Source organism: Pteropus vampyrus, unplaced genomic scaffold (genome assembly GCF_000151845.1).
Source record: "Pteropus vampyrus isolate Shadow unplaced genomic scaffold, Pvam_2.0 Scaffold101, whole genome shotgun sequence".
In the NCBI taxonomy this organism is placed as follows: Eukaryota; Metazoa; Chordata; class Mammalia; order Chiroptera; family Pteropodidae; genus Pteropus; species Pteropus vampyrus.
Genome location: NW_011888882.1, coordinates 2,683,909 through 2,701,543, shown reverse-complemented (window position 1 = coordinate 2,701,543; position 17,635 = coordinate 2,683,909).

Here is a 17,635-nt window from a genome sequence, read left to right as displayed (position 1 = left end):
AGCGGCGCCAACTCGCGACACTGGGGAGAGGGAGGGGGCGGCCAAACCACCTCTGGAGGCTGAGGGGAGGTGGGACGCGTCCACTGTGGCTTCCACGGAGGAGGAGGGTACACAACTAGAGAAGGAGGCCCTTTCAGTCTTAGGTTAAGAGGCTTTCCAATGATGAACGACTTTCAGAGGGGGGAACAAATACAGTCGTAAAATGAGAACAGGGCAAGCTTTCGCTCAAGTAGATGAGAGGATCTCGGAGCCGGTGAACGCTTCCCCCTTCAGATCTCCGCACAGTGGTTGCGCCTATCCCGAGCCTGCGCAGTCGGTGCCTCCCAACCAAAGCTTCGGCCGCCCAGACCCCTCCGCGTCGTCCTCTGCCGCTCCCCTCCCCCACTGTCTCTAAGCTCCCGCCCGAGCCTACCACGTGCCACAAGCCGGGAGCGGAGAGACCACTTTGGCACCCCTTCCGGCATCCACTAACCTGGCAGTCAGTAGCCTACGGACCTTCTGTGCGGGATCGCTTGGTTTCTCCGTTTATTTATTCTTTAACGTAATTTTTTTCTTTTACCATTAATCGCTCGGAGGTTCTGACCTGTTAAGGGATCTGTTAAGGAGTGCAGTGTATTTACTACGTAGATTTGAATGAGCATTTATGGAACAAATTTATGTGTTAGGCTTGGATCTCAGCATTTGCACTTATAGTATATTTCATTGATAACTATTTATAACAGATAACCTGACTCATTTGAGACTTCTGACAACTCTGGGACTTATTTCTATTCCTTCTTTGTAAATGGGTATTGAGGAACATGGTCCTCTCAACTGTTGATCGTCTGGGGTTTGAATTCAGTCTTTCTCCAAAATTCACACACCCTACCTACTCTACTATACTGCTGCTGCTAGCAGGACACTGAAAGACGGGCAGAAAGCTAGGAGAAAAGATTGGAGGAATACCTGTGTCCCTGTTCAACTAGTCAGCATTTTATCAAGCATCTACTCTAAGCAAGCCACCTTGCAGATAAGGCATGGGCTGCTGACAGTCTGCATTGTAGCACTCTTATCCCAACTAAGTCATATCCAATTTTCTCCAAATACATACTCTCTTCTACACCCCCATTGAAAGCAAAGAAAAAAAGCCTTATTGGAGTGGGAACCATTTGGAACCCCTACCAAAAATAATCCCCTTTGTTTTGCTATTTGACTACAAAATCCCCAAGGCGGCCATACTGAAATCAGCGATTTTCCTGGACCTCACCTCCAAGAAATTTAGGAAAAGTAAATGAGAGGTAGGGCTCCCCTCTCCCAAGTCTGTATTCTTAACAACTACCCCAGGTAACCGATGCAGTTCGTATAGGAAGCATAGTGTGAGAAACGTTGACTTAGAGGTAGAGTTAATTACATGGTATTGACTTTTAAAGTTTTGTTCTATCAAGTCCAAAATCAACTTGGCAGATTTGGAGAACAGAATAAATTGATTTAGTGGAAACTAATGTTTTTCTCAGAGCCAATATGATGAAGTCTGAAATGTGACGACTTCAGGAAACTTCCCTGACTCTACCCCTCCCCACAAGTCTGTTTTCTGTGCCTCTCACATGGTGGTTGTGACTTGCACCCCTCTTGGTGAGCTCAACACTCACCAAGTTAGAGTTGCACACAACTTTTACGAATGTTCTTATTAAAATAGAGTTTCAGGAGAGGAGGGACCATATCTGTCTGGCACATAATTATATCCCTAGTGCCAATGACTAGGGGTGAGTCACTTAAACTTTTTTTTTTTGTCTGAATTCCCTTATCCGTAAAATGGAGCAGTATTGCTTGGAGAATAATTTTTCTTATGAATATTAAGTAGCTCAAATAAATATGGAATAATTTTGAACAATAAAGAACTGTGTGAATATAAGGGATTATTTTGATTACTGTTATAATTAATAGTAGTAAATATTCTTATTGCTTGCATCCACGGCCCTTAACGTTACACTTGTGAGAAGAACCTGGACATAATTTTGATTGATTGAGGAACTAGTTATATTGTTATTTAATAATTTTAAATCAACAGAAGCAAATTATTTTACCTTTAGGAACTGGCATTGGAGGAGTTCAATCCAGTGCTAAGAGTAGGCCATGAACATTATGTCTTTAAACATTTATAAAGAGCTAAACGTTCATCAAAGCTAAACGTAGAATCAGTTATTGAAACCTATTAACAAATGCCAGACTTCATTTGCCGTTTTCAAACTCATTTCTTAAACCTATTTATGGTTAGAAAAAAGGGAGTTTTAGTCAATATACAGAAGAAAACAAGGTGAGAGCATGGTTCATAGAATGCATAATTGAGGATCGTTTTTATTCTTAAACTGTTTTTTTTTTTTTAGTTGCTGCTCTGTCTATATGAACTTATTTTGCCAGTCTTGAAGATGTTTAGTTAGTAATTTGAGATTATTCAGTGATCTGTTAAACATAAATGGATTATTTAGAAATAGGACTACAGTAATGCACCACTTAACAATGAGAATATGTTCTGAGACATGCATTATTAGGCAATTTTGTGGTTGTGGGAACATCATAGAGTGCATTTACACAAACCTGTATGATGTAGCCTACTTATCATGTAGGCTATATGGTAGAGCCTATTGCTCCTAGGCTACAAGCCTGTATAGCACGCTACTGTATAAAACAATAGATTAAATCAAGTACAAGAAAAAATGATGCAGTCAAGAGGCACAATAAATACGAGATATATGAGATTGCTGCCATCATAACACAACATACTTTTTAATAGCAAACTTTTTTATAAGTAGAAAGACTATACTCAAATAATGATTAAAAGTAAATTGTAGTAAATACACAAACCAGTAACATTGTCATTTATTAACAAATATTATGGACCATACATAATTATATGTGCTATACTTTTATATGATTGGCAGTGCAGTAGGCTTGTTTACACCAGCATCAGCACAAATACATGAATAATACGTTGCACTATAACATCGCTAAGTGATAGGAATTGCTCCGCTTCGTTATAATCTTATGGGACCACTGTCATATATGTGGTCCTTTTGTTGACCAAAACATTATATGGGACATGACTGTGTTTCAAAACCGATTGTCTCAGTTTATGCTAACAATTAAACCCTGCTACCAATATGGTGACAGAAAGAAATTTAACTTTGGGTGATGAATACACAATGCAATATACATATGACATGTTACTGAATTGTACACTTGAAACCTATATAATTTTATTAACCAGTGTTGCCCCAATAAGTTTAATTAAAAAAATAAACCATGCTACCAAATGCAGCAAATGGTTTAATTTTTAGTTGCTATAAAAGAATTATTCTTAAAAGCTTCTTTCTACTCTAAAGAAATTTAGATTTCTTGGTGTTAAATTCTATATAGCAATTCCATAAAGTAATACAGAAGGTAAAAAAGTAAAATGACTAACAGTAGGGTGTTGTCACAAACTAAAACAGCCTCAAACTGAATTCTGATCTCAGAAGCATGGTGCCTATTTTTATACAGTATTTATTACAAGCTATAACTTATACATCTGGATAGTAGCACCAAACAATGAGATTCTAGTGCTATTTGAACTATGCATTTGTGTAATAAAAATTTAAACCAAAATTTAAACTTAGTAGCTCATCTACTAAGTTACTCATTTACATTGAACTTTTCACGATACCCCTGTTACCCTGTTAATTGATAAATGCTTTGCCCATGATCCTCAAAACATAGCATTTGATCCAATCCATCTACCTGCACAATTTTTTTTAGTAAAATTCTATACTCACACTGTGTCTGGGAAAATTTACTTGCTAGTACTTCCTAATCACCTTATGTATGTATCTTACTACTTCTTTCCTATCTCAATTTTTAAACTTTTCTTCAAATCTGATGCTCACTTCTCTTCACTGAGCACCTGTTCACTCCCAGGACAGTACTTCTAGTGTGAAAGCCAGGCATTAATTTCTCCACTTCTAAGATCACAATAACTTGTACCCTCAATGTGGTCGTAAGAGAGTTTCAAATGTTTAAGGAACCACCAATAGATCTCAAAGCCTTCAGATGATGGTGGAGATCTATCTGAAATGGGGTTACTTGGAGGAACTCTCTGGAGGGATAATTAACTCATTTATGTGCACTCTGAATAGGCGGCAAGAAATTTGTCCCTGAGTTTAGCTAAAGTGATCAGTGATACCTACCGCCCGAGCCTTTGAAGATGGTCAGGTGTACCTCCACTCACTGGATAGAATTGTTATAGATAACAGAAGTGCCCTAAATGGCAAATTCCGAACCACTCTAATACATCCAGCTGTACCTGGATTAGTGCCTCAGACCAAGTAGAAAGGTCAAATCAAAGCCTTCAGGAGAAAGCCAATGGCTTTCTAAGGTAGACTCTGATGGATTATGGGAGTTCAGGAAACTGGGGGCATGATTGAAGTCAATACAGCAGATTGACCTCATCCTGCTGCTTGGCTATCCTTGGCAGTGCTTTAATTAAATGCTGCATGAGACAAATTGAATGAAGCTCTGTTAAATTAATCAGAGTGGTCAATGGAGTTATACATCCACATGAAAATTTGAATTCTGCCAAGAATGTGTGGAGTGGATTGTTTGAAGAGGCAGGTCTGTTGTGGCCCTGGGTGTCCCTGCACATTCCTGCTGAGTATGCCAGATTTCTCTGTCTCTTGAGACTGAGCAGTTTCTGCAGCTAGTCACATAGACAACTAAGTAGGTCAAGGTGACCATATCATGACTGTCATGTAACTGCCTGCTCTCAGAGTGAGGAAGACTAGCTTGTTTGCTGTTTGCTCAAGAAATCTGGATCTTTGGCCCTGGGTTTCTCTTGTGAAATGCAACCCACTCTGTATGCAGGTGTCATCTGGGTCCATTGCATATTATCTGTAGGACTTGAGAGCAAGAGGAACTGACACAAATATGGTGATGTTTATGCCTCCTGCTGTGCTGTGAGCAATAAAGTACTTTGTGTCTGACTCAGGAGCTTCCTGACTTCAGCCAGAGTCCATGAAACTGTAACAGGTAAACTTAATAGCTTGTAAGAAGGGATAAAATCTGAAATATTTCATGGTTCGTGATAATAGAATGCCCAAGTATTGTCAGCAATAAGAAAATTTTTTAATACAGTGAACCTATAGACATTTTATTTCTAACTCAGGGTAAATCCTAGATTCTTTTTCCTGATCATGGGGAAAATGCAAACATTTCTAGCTTTGGATAGGTTTAATTAAAAAACTCCATCAGGTTAGCAGTTAGCAGAGGAAAATTAATATGTTCTTATCCCATTTGTACTAATGTTAATACAAAAAAAAAAAGTTGAGGTATTAATCAAAAACAATTGAATAGAATCAGAAATTCTTGAAGATTTGGTATGTTTTTCATATGAATATGGACAGGGAATGCCGATAATCCAGAGCATGTTACCCAGGAGCAGTGGAGGTCACATTTTGCCAACTGACCTTTTCTTCACCTTCTCTTTTTCTTTTCTAACTTGTTTTCTTTTTATTTCCTTCTTCCAGTTTTATTGAGATATAATTGACATATGACCTTTTTTTTTCTTTTTTACCCAAATTTTCCATTGCTGTGCCCCAAGAGATTATCACACTTTCCTTATTATAACAATAACTTCCACCCGAGTGTGCACAATCATAGATGCTGTGTTCTTTGGTGCTGCTCACTCTTTTTCTACAGTAAAGGTTTCACATTTTCTACAGCATTAAACTTTTCACTGTGGATTCTGGCCTTAGTTATGCTAGTAGCAATCTTTCTTCACAGGATGTTCTGTTGATGGCCTACTATCATAACTTCACCATCTTGCTTTGCAGAAATGGTTTGATATTAGGTTTACATTCTATCTGTTGACAGAATACCTTCTTATATTTGTTGGCATATTAATATGTTAGAAACCATCTCTCAGGCAAAACTTTAAAGGCAGATGTTAAGGCTTGTTTTTTTTCCCCCCTCATCGGTTGTTTTATATTTTGTTATTACATTTCATTTGTGATGGTAAGTTAATTATCCAAACATGTTTTCATTTCTTTTTAAGCTTAAACAACCAATATTTATATGAGGTTCAAGAAAAGATCTTGCTTAAAGATAAGACAAATGATATCTAAATTCATATAACATTTTCTTAACCCCCCTCTTTCCTAGCTCTCCACATTTATCCTTCACCGTCCTCTATGCAACTTATATCTTAGCATGTATAATTTTTCTTATACTTATTCATATTTATTTCCTTTTCTAAAACTATAAGATCCTTGAAGGCATGTGCATTTGTTTGCTAGGGGAGCCATAACAAAATACCACAGACTCAGTGGCTTAAACAATAAAAATCTGTTTTCTTGTAATTCTGAAGGCTAGAAGTCCAAGGTCAAGGTGTTGGCAGATTTGGTTTCTTCTGAGGCCCCTCTTTTTGACTTGCAGATGTCCTCCTTCTTGCTATGTCCTCACATGGCCATCCCTTTATGTCATGTGTGTCCTTATCTCCTCCTCTTATAAGGACATCAATTAGATTAGATTAGGACTCACCCAAACAACCCAATTTTAATTTAATCGCCTCTTTAAATGCTCTATCTCCAAATAAAGTCATATTCAGAGGTCCTGGAAGTAAGGGCCTCAATATATGAATTTTGTGGGGATATAATTCAGCTCTTAACAGGAGGGAAACTTTTCTTATTTGTCTTCAGATTTGGGATGACTGATGTTAATATACACAAGTTGCTATGTTTTAAAATTAATCCAGGCTCTGTAACATATCAAAATAGCCTCACCTATGATACAACTACTTTATAAAATGTACCACAATAACTTCCCTTGAAACTTCCTGCATTGGTCAGCATTCTTACTTGCCAGTTCTTGTTACCATAAGCACAAAAGGAATGTATTGGATGGGTATAAGCAGCTGACAAAATAAATGGGAAAGCCAGAGGAGTAGGCTTGGAAAATTGACAGGAATCAACCAATTTAAGATAGACAAAACACAGCTAAATATCTTCATGTGAGGGGTCTGGTTACAGTGTTGCTTCTTCAATGGGCGCTTGAAACTTATTGCAAGCACCACCACCCACAGTTCCAGACCCTGCAGTCAGCTACCACAGTCACTCCAGTGACACATACTATCCCTCCCTTCTCTGTGTATTCACTTCAGAATAAAAGTCCTTGGCGGGAGCATGCAATAAACAGTTTTTAGGTCATATGCACCAGCTGTCAGGAATCAATGGAAGTAAGTGTCTGGGCTTTGTGGAGGGAGATGGGAGCTTGACTCCCATCAAAATGCACCACAGTACTGCCCCAAAATAAAAGGGTCAAACTGCCGGTCAGCCAAAATATATCCACCTCAGATATTAGCATTTTGATACGAATGACTGGAAAAATAAACTCTAATGGTTTCTCTGTCTTATAATACTGAAAGGCTCATCTGTCTTTTCATAAAATAACTACTGTTTATCTCATAGACATCAGATCCAACTTAGGTCATTATGATGGTTAATTTTATGTGTCAACTTGGCTGGACCACAGGGTACCCAGATATTTGGTAAAGTATTTTTCTGGGTGTTTCCTTGAGAATGTTGCTAGATGGAATTAACATTTGAATCACTAGAGTGTGTCAAGCAGATTGCTCTTCATGATTTGGCTGGGCCTCATCCAATTAGTTGAAGGCCCGAATAGAACAAAAGACTGACTTCCAGAGCAAAAGGAAGTTCTGCCAGCAGATGGCCTGCAGACTTTAACTGCAATATTGACATTTCCTCGGTGTCTAGCCTTATGGCCTAGGGATTTGAAGTACAGCATCAATAATTCCCTGGGTTTCCAGCCTAATGATCTACCCTGCAGCTTTTCAATGTGTCAACCTCCATAATCACAAGAGCTAATTCCTTAAAATAAGTCTCTTTCCATAGATACACACATCCTATTCATTCTGTTTCTCTGGAAAACCCTGATTAGTACAATCATATTGACAGAATGAATACTGTCAGTGAAGAATAAGTTGTGAGCTACATAACTAAAATATGGTACACTACAGCTCTCCTATATTGAAGCTTTCTTTTTAGCTATAAGTATGCCATAGAAACTAAGGAAGAAAATAATGGAATAGACAATTTAATTTATATATATTTGCTGAGTTTCTTTTTACACTGTATTTTCAACTACTTTGAAAGTACTTAGGACAGGAAATAAAGATTTTTGCTCCAGATGGAAAATTATTCAGTATCTTTATAATGAAGATTTACTAGAATTTAGTTTAGCTCATTTATTCTATTAAACAAAACTCTTACATTAAATTATTTCCTTTATTACTCACTGCTTTCCATTACATTACTTGTCTACACTCATTGACTAGGTAGAGTTGAAGTAGGGTTAATTATTCACCTTACTTTTATTTCTTTATTTTATTATTATTCTATACAATTTTAGATTCTCCAAAAGTTAATTTGTAAACTGAACTTTGGTATATTAAAATTATATTTTAAATCATTTAAAAAATAACCTTGATGGACTTTTCTGATTATAAAAGTGCTTGTCCTAAGTACTTAGTTGGTGCTACCAAAATTCTAATGAGTTTTTCTTTCTTCCTTCTCCTTCCTCCTTCTTTTCCTTTCCTATTTCTTTTAGAACTATACTTTCAAATTTATTTGCTAAAACATGGTTATGATCCCAGAATGGTGTCTATACTGTAAATTTTTCTGAATTTTATGAATTTTGATTCCTAAAAATTCAGAATGTATTCTGCTGGGGAAAAAATACTGAGCCCTACATGTAATAAAAGTATTCTATTTTTCAAATCAAAGAATGCCTAATGACAATCTTATAATTGTCTGATTCATGTTCATAGTTGACATGTTAGGCAAAAGAACTGTGTTAGTGATAATAATAATAACAAAGGCTCTGGGATGTCCAGTGATCCTCTCTTGGCAGTACAATCATTTCCCTCTCATACTTTTCCTACTTTACTATCTCTGAAACAGGTGTTCTTAAATTTTAGTATACAGAAAAATCCTCCCGGGAACTTAATTGAAAATACCAGTTCTTCAATCCTCGTGTCTAGCCTTATGGCCTAGGGATTTGAAGTACAGCATCAATAATTAAATTTCTGAATCAGAAAATCTGGAATGAGACCAGGGAGTATGCATTTTAACAAGCTCCTCAAAAGTGATTCTGGTGTAAGTCCTCAAGGTCTTGTATCAGACCAAAGAAACACAGGGATACATTGCTAACACATGATACCCGAACATTTTCATGTAGGTCAATATGACCCGCTGAGTTTTCTGGCCAAAGTTTTCTTAATGAATGAATTATTTAGTCCAAATTAACTATGGACGTTAGTGGGGCCTGACACCCGCCTGTGCCACCATTATGAAATCTAATGCCTCTAGGCGCCATGTTAGTTTGAAAGGAATTAGTACTTAAAACTAAAGTTGAATGCATAAAACTTTGAATTATATAGAATTTTAGTTTTGTTTTATATAGGTAGAAAAATAAGAAAATATAAATAGGCTACAATTTCAAAAATCATCACCGTCTATCTGTAGCCCGAAATAACCCTTGGTAACATTTTGTTGCATATACTTACCTACTTTTAAATTGCATGTATATGTCTATGTAAGCAGGTAAGAAAATACATTATAAAACCAAAAATAGGGACTTACTGTTTATATAATGTTTTATAAGTATATATGGTTTTAAATCTGCCTTTCCCCCAATAATAAATTTCTATATAAATAAATACAAAAACATTCTATGCATAAAGTAAGCTCTGTTAAACCAAACATATATTAGATTTTAAAAAATCTTTGGCCCTTATAAAATGATATTTTCTTTATATCTTAATGCATTTGTCCAATATTTACCTTAAAAAGCTTTCAATATATAGTTACTTATGTTTAGGTCCATTGGAATTATATTATAAAACTGTGTCTTTATGAACATAGGGGAAACTTATAGTTATCGTTTTTGTCTGTCTACCACCTTTTCCCTTTCTTCTTCTGGTTCTTTAGGTAAACTGTATCCCATAATATTCTACTCTGTCCCCCCACCCTGGGCCATGATCCTGAAGCATTGTAAATTACATGGCCTTTCTTCTCCCCTCCCAGGCATGTGCTTGTGATCCAAACGGTACCAGAGTATTTCCCTAGACATTGTTGATAGAGAAAATTGAGAGACTTATTCTTTCTGCTCTGGATGTCTTCCCTGGCCTTAGGAAGAGGCTGTTTGCACAAAGAACAACGGAGAGAAATATAGAGGGATATAGAAAAATGATGGATGATAGGTAGGCAGGAAGGAAAGGAGAGAAGGAAGAAAGGAAAGAAGGAAGGAAGGCAGGAAGGAAGAAGGAAAAGAAGGAAGGGAGAGAAAGAAGGGAAGGAGGGAAAGAAGAAAGGAAAGAAGGAAACATTTGAGCCTCTGTATCTAACCATGCCTAAGAGTTCAAACTACCTCTGGACTCCCCAGTAATATAACCAATAAATTACTATTTTTTTGCTTGAACTAGTTGATTTTTGCTTGAACTAGCTGTTTTGGTTATAAATGACAGAAGTCATTTATAAATGACTTCTGTCATTTATAACCAAAACAGCCTTGATAATACATGAAGCATCATAAAAAATAAAACTGATGAAAATTTACCAGTCTTAATCAACACCTTATTTTAATAGTTATATATACATCTAATTCCTACATATAATCCACTATTTTAAAACATAGAATTTCTGCTCTCAAGCTTGCATGAGTTCTTATTAGCCTCTACCTACCTAAACATCTAACTTTGCAGGAATGCTGCACTTTAAGGAAACATGATTTTTTCAGACACTGAAAATTGGATTAGAAAACTGAAAAGTATGTGTGTTTTCATATTTCAAAATGTCATTCTATAATATTCTTTTAAATTTTCTCATGGTGCAATGAAAATATGGCTTCAATTATAAAAATTCAATTTAGTCATAGCTTTTCAAGAACACATATGCAAAAAGACTATTACATAACTTTGAAGTTGCACTTTTCCCATTCATGAGAACTTATCCAGTTGCATTTTCATCATCTTTTCTTAGCACTTGCACAGTTTTTGATGCAATTGTTGTGTAAGAGCATATAAAGCTAAGGAAGTATGATTGGCATCACCTCATAAACTTAGGAGGCACACACTGTTACATCTCTTATTTTTCCACTTTCTAGTTTGAAGACTCGCATGCCATACTTAACAAGAAACGTGGTATCTCCTCCTTAACATCTTTCCTCTCAAATTGTCCAAGAACTGGGAGACGACTTACTTCAAAGGTTAATCTTGGCAAATAGAGGTGGCACTAAAATCTGCAATAGCTCTTTATTGCCACAAGGTGTCGCAGGAGGAAGAGCTTGCACAGACTCATCACCCTCTGTTAAAAGGCGATCCTTGCTGGTCCAAACCTCCGTCCAGAATCCACGACATCCCTTTGTAGTTTGTTCCCATTCCCTGAGGATCATCCACTTTTCCCAAAAGTACAACAAGCCTATGATTGTTGCTGAATTCAGGGAAGCTTCTAGGAACAAGGATTGCCTGTGCCTAAAGCAACCCTATTCCACAAACACTTAGGTTCTTCTCTTCTTTTAGGGGGTTAGAAATAACTTTTTATTTCGATATAATTTTAAACTTTCAGAATAGTTGCAAGGACAGCATGAGAAACTTCTGTATACCATTTTTCTAGATTGGCCAATTATTCACTCTCATATATTCTGTTCATTCATCTGAACCATTTGAAAGTGGATTGGAAACATTTCAGTGTGGATTTTCTAAGAACTAAGACATCCTTTACATAACCAGAGTAGAATTATAAAAATTAAGAGATCTAATACTTATAAATACAGTTATCTATTCCAGAGTCAATATTAAAATTTATACAACTATCTCAATAATATTTTTATAGCTCTCCTTACCTTCCCCCCCGCCCCCCCCGCCCCAGTTTAAAAGCTAATTTAGGATCATGTATAGCATTTAGCTGAGATGTCTGTTTAATCTCCTTTAATCTGGAACAGTTCTTCAGCCTTTCTTTGTCTTTCTTGATCTTTCCATTTTTTGAAGAGCATATGCCAGCTATTTTAGAGTATTATTCTCTTTGGGATTTTCTGATGTTTCTCATTATTAGATTGCACTTTTTTGTAGAAATACCACTGAGATGATGTTGTATTTTTCTCAGTGTATCATATCAGGAGACAAGTGATATCTATTTTCCCCATTAATGGTCATGTTAATCATTTTTTTAAAACAGTTTCTCCACTGTATAGTTTTTTTTTTTTTTTTAATTTTTCTCCTGATAAATAGTAAGTTATTTGTGGGTAGAGACTTTGAGACCCTCCATGTGGTTGCTTAGTGTTTCTTACAGCATGGTGGTGGAATTCTAAGAATGAACATACCAAAAGAACAAAGTCGAAGAACATAACATTTTTATGGCCTTGTCTCAGAAGTCACATAACCTTACTTTTAAAGCACTTTCTTGATTGAAGCAAGCCCTAATTCAAGGCCAGGGGATATAGAGCTCACTACTCAATGGGTGAATGTCAAAGTCACATTTAAGAAAAACATTAAGGATTGAAAGTGTAGGCAATCATTTTTGAAAGATGCTGTCGGTCATAGTAGGCAACACCTTACCAACTGAATCATAGCCCTTTTCCTCCCAGCAGCATCATCCCTCCCACTGCGTGTCCAGTCCAACTGTAGGCCTCTGTGAACCCTCTTATGATGGGAGTCTCTCAGAAGAGCCCTGGTCTTAACCTCCATTGGATTTGTTGTCTTGTGTGGCTTGCTGCCATTCAGCACAGCCATCCAAATGAGAGGTAGCATATTCCTCTGAGCCATGTTGGCAAAGAACACAGGCAAAAAAGGACCCTGAGCCACTTACAAGTGGTAGTGGATTTTATAATGTCCTTCTTTTCAGTTCCCTTTGGATGTCACTTTTGTACTCTGGGTTTAGGATGTGTACATATCTATAACAATAGATTTCTTTCACCCCCTTGCCCAACACCATTTAAATTTCATACTGTAAGATTCCTAAGGGAGTGAAGAGTTTTGGACTCAAACTCCAGTCTCTGTTCTACTCCTTGAATAGGCTGAGACTTTTTATATTCTCTACTTGTCAGGAGTATTTAGCAGCTGTGGGGATGAATGCTTGGAGGAGATAGTAATATGCCTCAACATACTGATCTAGTATGAGCCAAAAAAAATTATATTCTTAACTAGAGAATGTGTACATATTACATATTATATGTGTACATATATTACAAATAAGAAAAAGAGCTAAACAGATATGTAGCCAAAGAAAATATACAGATGTCTATTAAGCACATACAAAAGATGCTAAACCTCATTAGTCTTTAAGAAAACGTACGTTATAGCCACAATGAGTTGCCACCACACATGCATTAGAATGGCTAAAATGAAAAAGACTGACCTTGCCCCGTGCTAGCAAAGATGTGGGGCAACTGGAACTCTTATACAACACTAGTGGGAATGTAAAATGGTACAACCACCTTGGAAAACAATTTGACAGTTTATTAAAAAAGTTAAACATATATCTATCACATAATACAGCCATTCCGCACCTAAATATTTATCAAGAGAAATGAAAGAATATGTTCACACAAAGATTTGTATATGGATGTTCATAGAGGCTTAATTTATAATAGTCAGTAACTTGAAACAACTCAAATGTCCATAAAAAAGCAAATGGATAAACAAATTACAGTGTATCCATGCAATGGAATACCATTTATCATAAAAAAAAATAATGAACTATTGATATATGAAGCAATGTGAATGAGTCTCAAAATAATTATGAAAGAAGCCAGAAAAAATAAATTCATTCTGTATAATTCCATTTATAAAAAGTTTTAGAAAATGCAAACTGATCTATAATGACACAAAGCAGATTAGTGGTTGCCTGGAGGTGGGAGAGGCAGTGAGGAGAGGGAGAAGAGAGGGAAGGATTGCAAAGGGACAAGAGGAAACTTGGAATTGTTGGATATATTCATGTCTTGATTGTGATAATAATTTCACAGATATATAGACAAGTCAAAAGTCATCAAACTGTATACTTTAAATGTGTGTAGTTTTTTGTACATCGATTATATTTCAATTAAACAGAAAATAAAGAGTACTATGTACTCTAATGTATATATTCACTACACATCCTTATCATATGAATACGTTTCAGTTCACAAGTTGGGGGGTAAAAGTTTTGTCATATTTATTTTTAACAAACTCTCATTTCCTCTATCCTTTGATTTCCCTAGGATCCCCACTGCAATGAATTTAAGAATACTAACGGTACTTTGTCCAATACTACTTCTCACTTTTGTCAAGAAATTGAATGGTACACCAAACAGCCCCTTTGCTGCTGTTGCCATTTCAGCCAATGGGTCCTCAAGGTACTAGGAAAGGAGAAGCTCTGGCATCAGCCATACCCTGTGCCCAGAATAAACCTTCTCCTTCAAGTTCACTCTCAAGTATGCACACAGTCTATTTTCTTTAACTCTACACAGATGATTTGCTCCATGTACATAACCAAGGACACTATGGCCTAGAAAAGCATTACTGGCAATTGATTCCTCAATATTAAATGACCCCATTAGAGAGCCATTACCTAGATCTCCTACTACTGAAAAAAAAAATTTTTTTTGAAGGAAGGGTCTGACTAACTCTATACTCGATCAATGTTTATCTTTCTCTATAATCCTTAAAATCTTAGGCTGTAGTATCTGTTACAGATTTAAGGTGAACTCAAACTGTTTACTAGGTTTATCTTTGTATAAATAATATCTTTAAGTTTTCCAAAATGAAGGACATCAAACCCCAATGTAATGGTGTCTTCATCTTTAGGGACTGAAACTGTCATCAACTGTCCGAAAGATCATTCTCTTACTTAAAAATAAATAGTTTAACTTTTTGTTTTTTTTTTAAGAAGCATCACCTGTTCCAAGGATAGGAATTTAGAATTGGCCTTGGCATTGGTGGAGGATTGCGGCTCTCTGTATCCTTAGGTGATGGGAATTCAAAGGTCTTCATGAAGAGTCCTGTCCCGGCCATTCTTCCCCAAGGAAAGCCACTCTGTGGATGCTAACTGCAAAGAGCTAAGTCAGGAGTGGAGCAGAACCTAGATGTCACATATAGATATTAAAAACAAAAAGCAAACTAACAAACAAAGGCAGTAGTAGGAAGTTTGTAAGAAGGAGCTAGCCATTCCAGTGAGCCCTGCTCTTGCCTTGGTAGGCTGTTTCCAGATGAATTCAGGTGACAGAGAAGAGGGCAGGAGTTCCTCTTAAGTGATTGCAGGGCTGAAGATGTAAGTTGGCCACCATTTGTCATTCAAAGTTGCCTGAAAGTATAGGGACAGTGTGAACTCCTCTTGAAATCTGCTTCATCACTGTTCCAACCACTCTTTAGGGCTCTGTGTAAACTGAGTTCACTCCTCTCCTCTGGCACACACTCACCTGCTCAGACATGCTCAGGAGCTGGACTCTATCACCCATCCTCTGTCACTTTGAATGGTGATGATAAAGGGCGTCCTCAGGAGTTCTTGGGCTGCCCACTCTGTGAATGCATCTTCCATTTCTGCCATTACGTTTGGAGAGTAATTCCAGACAGCCGGTCTGAAGAAGAGTTGAGAGAGCAATGGGCAGCTTATGAAGATGCTTCCATGTGCTTGCCCTGGTCCTTTCCTCTCTGTATATTTTTGTCAGCTTCAAGATAGTCACATAGGTATTGAGTTCTATAAATTTAAATAGAGGGCATGGGGCTTATATGTACACATAGGTATTGAGTTCTATAAATTTAAATCTTTTTACAGCAGACATGGAATTGCCATGACAGAGTTCCCCATAAGCTATCAAGGAAGCAACTACACAAAAGGGTGGCACTATGGCTTCCAGTAGCTTATACCCTGAAACTATCCAGACCTATAGAAGTGCATTGAATTCACCAAGAAGCCAAAAAATTTAATGAGGTGCAGATGGAACAGTTTCTAATAGCAGCAACCTTTGCCATGAAAGGGTTGTGAACATCTGAGAAGAACCTCAAATCCCAAATGTAAACATTTGTAATTATCTGTGTTCTGTGGCCCATAACAATGATTACTAAATTTGTGTGCAATAATTTACATTTCATAGTACAATCTTATTCTAAGAATTATAGTATTGAAAAGTCTCAAGGATAGAACAAGGCATTGAGTCAGTTAGGAAGCTTTGGTCTAATGTAATCGAAATCATAACTCAAAAATAGCTTAAACAATAAAAACATTTATTATTCCCCTATCGAGGAATCTGGAATAGGATGGACTTCAGGGTTGGTTGATTCAGCAGTTCAGCCATCTTGTCAGAGTCTAGGTATTTTAGATAACTTTCTCTGCTATTCATAGTCAGTTGCATCCTAAGGCTGACATCAACTTGGGCATCAACTTGAGCTTTATTTTTCTATTCTAGTAGACTAGGCTATAGTTAGCACCCTGAATTGATAACTATAGCCATGAGAAAGAGTCCAGAGCTTCTCGCCTTGTGATGAGAATGGGTCAAGTGTAGAGATATTGACCCCTTCAGGCCTTGGGGCTGCCATTTGTTACTATCTAGAAGCTGCTGTCACCTATGGTCAGTCATCTTTGGCCAGAGTGGACTGTTCCCTTTTTCTCACTGTACCATATAAATACTGCCATTGTTCATATTTGTCACATTATGAAAAGGTCAAATAAATCTGATGAATTTGTCTATTATGTGCAATATGCCTTTATGTGGATAGTTCTCAAATACTTCTATAATTTTAATGTCTTTAAGAGAATAGATATTTTATTGTTTAAGAGTAGTTAATACTTAGAAAACACTCATGTCAGGCAATAACTATATTTATTTAATGAGGAGGCATAATTTTGTACCCATTTTACTGATGAGAAAACTGAGAAGTAGAGAGGTTAAGTGATTTGTCCAATAAAACATAGGTAATAAGCACTATTATTATATAGCTAATAAGCTTATAATTGGACCCAGGTAATTTAGTTCCTGAATCCTTCCTCTTGTAGTTTGATTGGGATGCTCTGGTAGAAATAGTGGTCTAACCCAGTGGATATTAAATTTTTGTCTATGACCCACAGTAAAAAAACAAAAATTTTATTATGACCCAAATGTACACATACTGAAAATAAAAAAATTTAAAACAATACTTACTAGGGAGGCAAGCATTCTATTTCTATTCCATTGCATTCTATGTTCTACTCTCGAAAAAGCTAGTTGTAACTCCCCATAATGGGCCATGATCCATGGTTTTAAAAACCCTGGTAATAGAATAGCATTGATTATAGTGTTGACTTCACATGCTTGGTAATCATTTCTGAACCAGAACTCCAGTGTTTCAGGAAAAATAGGGGAATTTAAGCAGAAGGATAAAGGGATAACTTAGTTTCAGTGCAAATTAACCTCAAATTTCTAAGAGAACACTGAATAGTTTTGAGTTGTGAGCAAGTGGCTGGAGGTGAAGATCTGGGATTCAGCAACAAGTAGTTGAAGACCAAGCAAAGCCATAAGAATGAGATGACTGGGGAAGTATGTGCAAAATGAAACAAAAAGAGTCCTGGGACAGGACTGTAAGGAGGACCAATATTTTAAGATG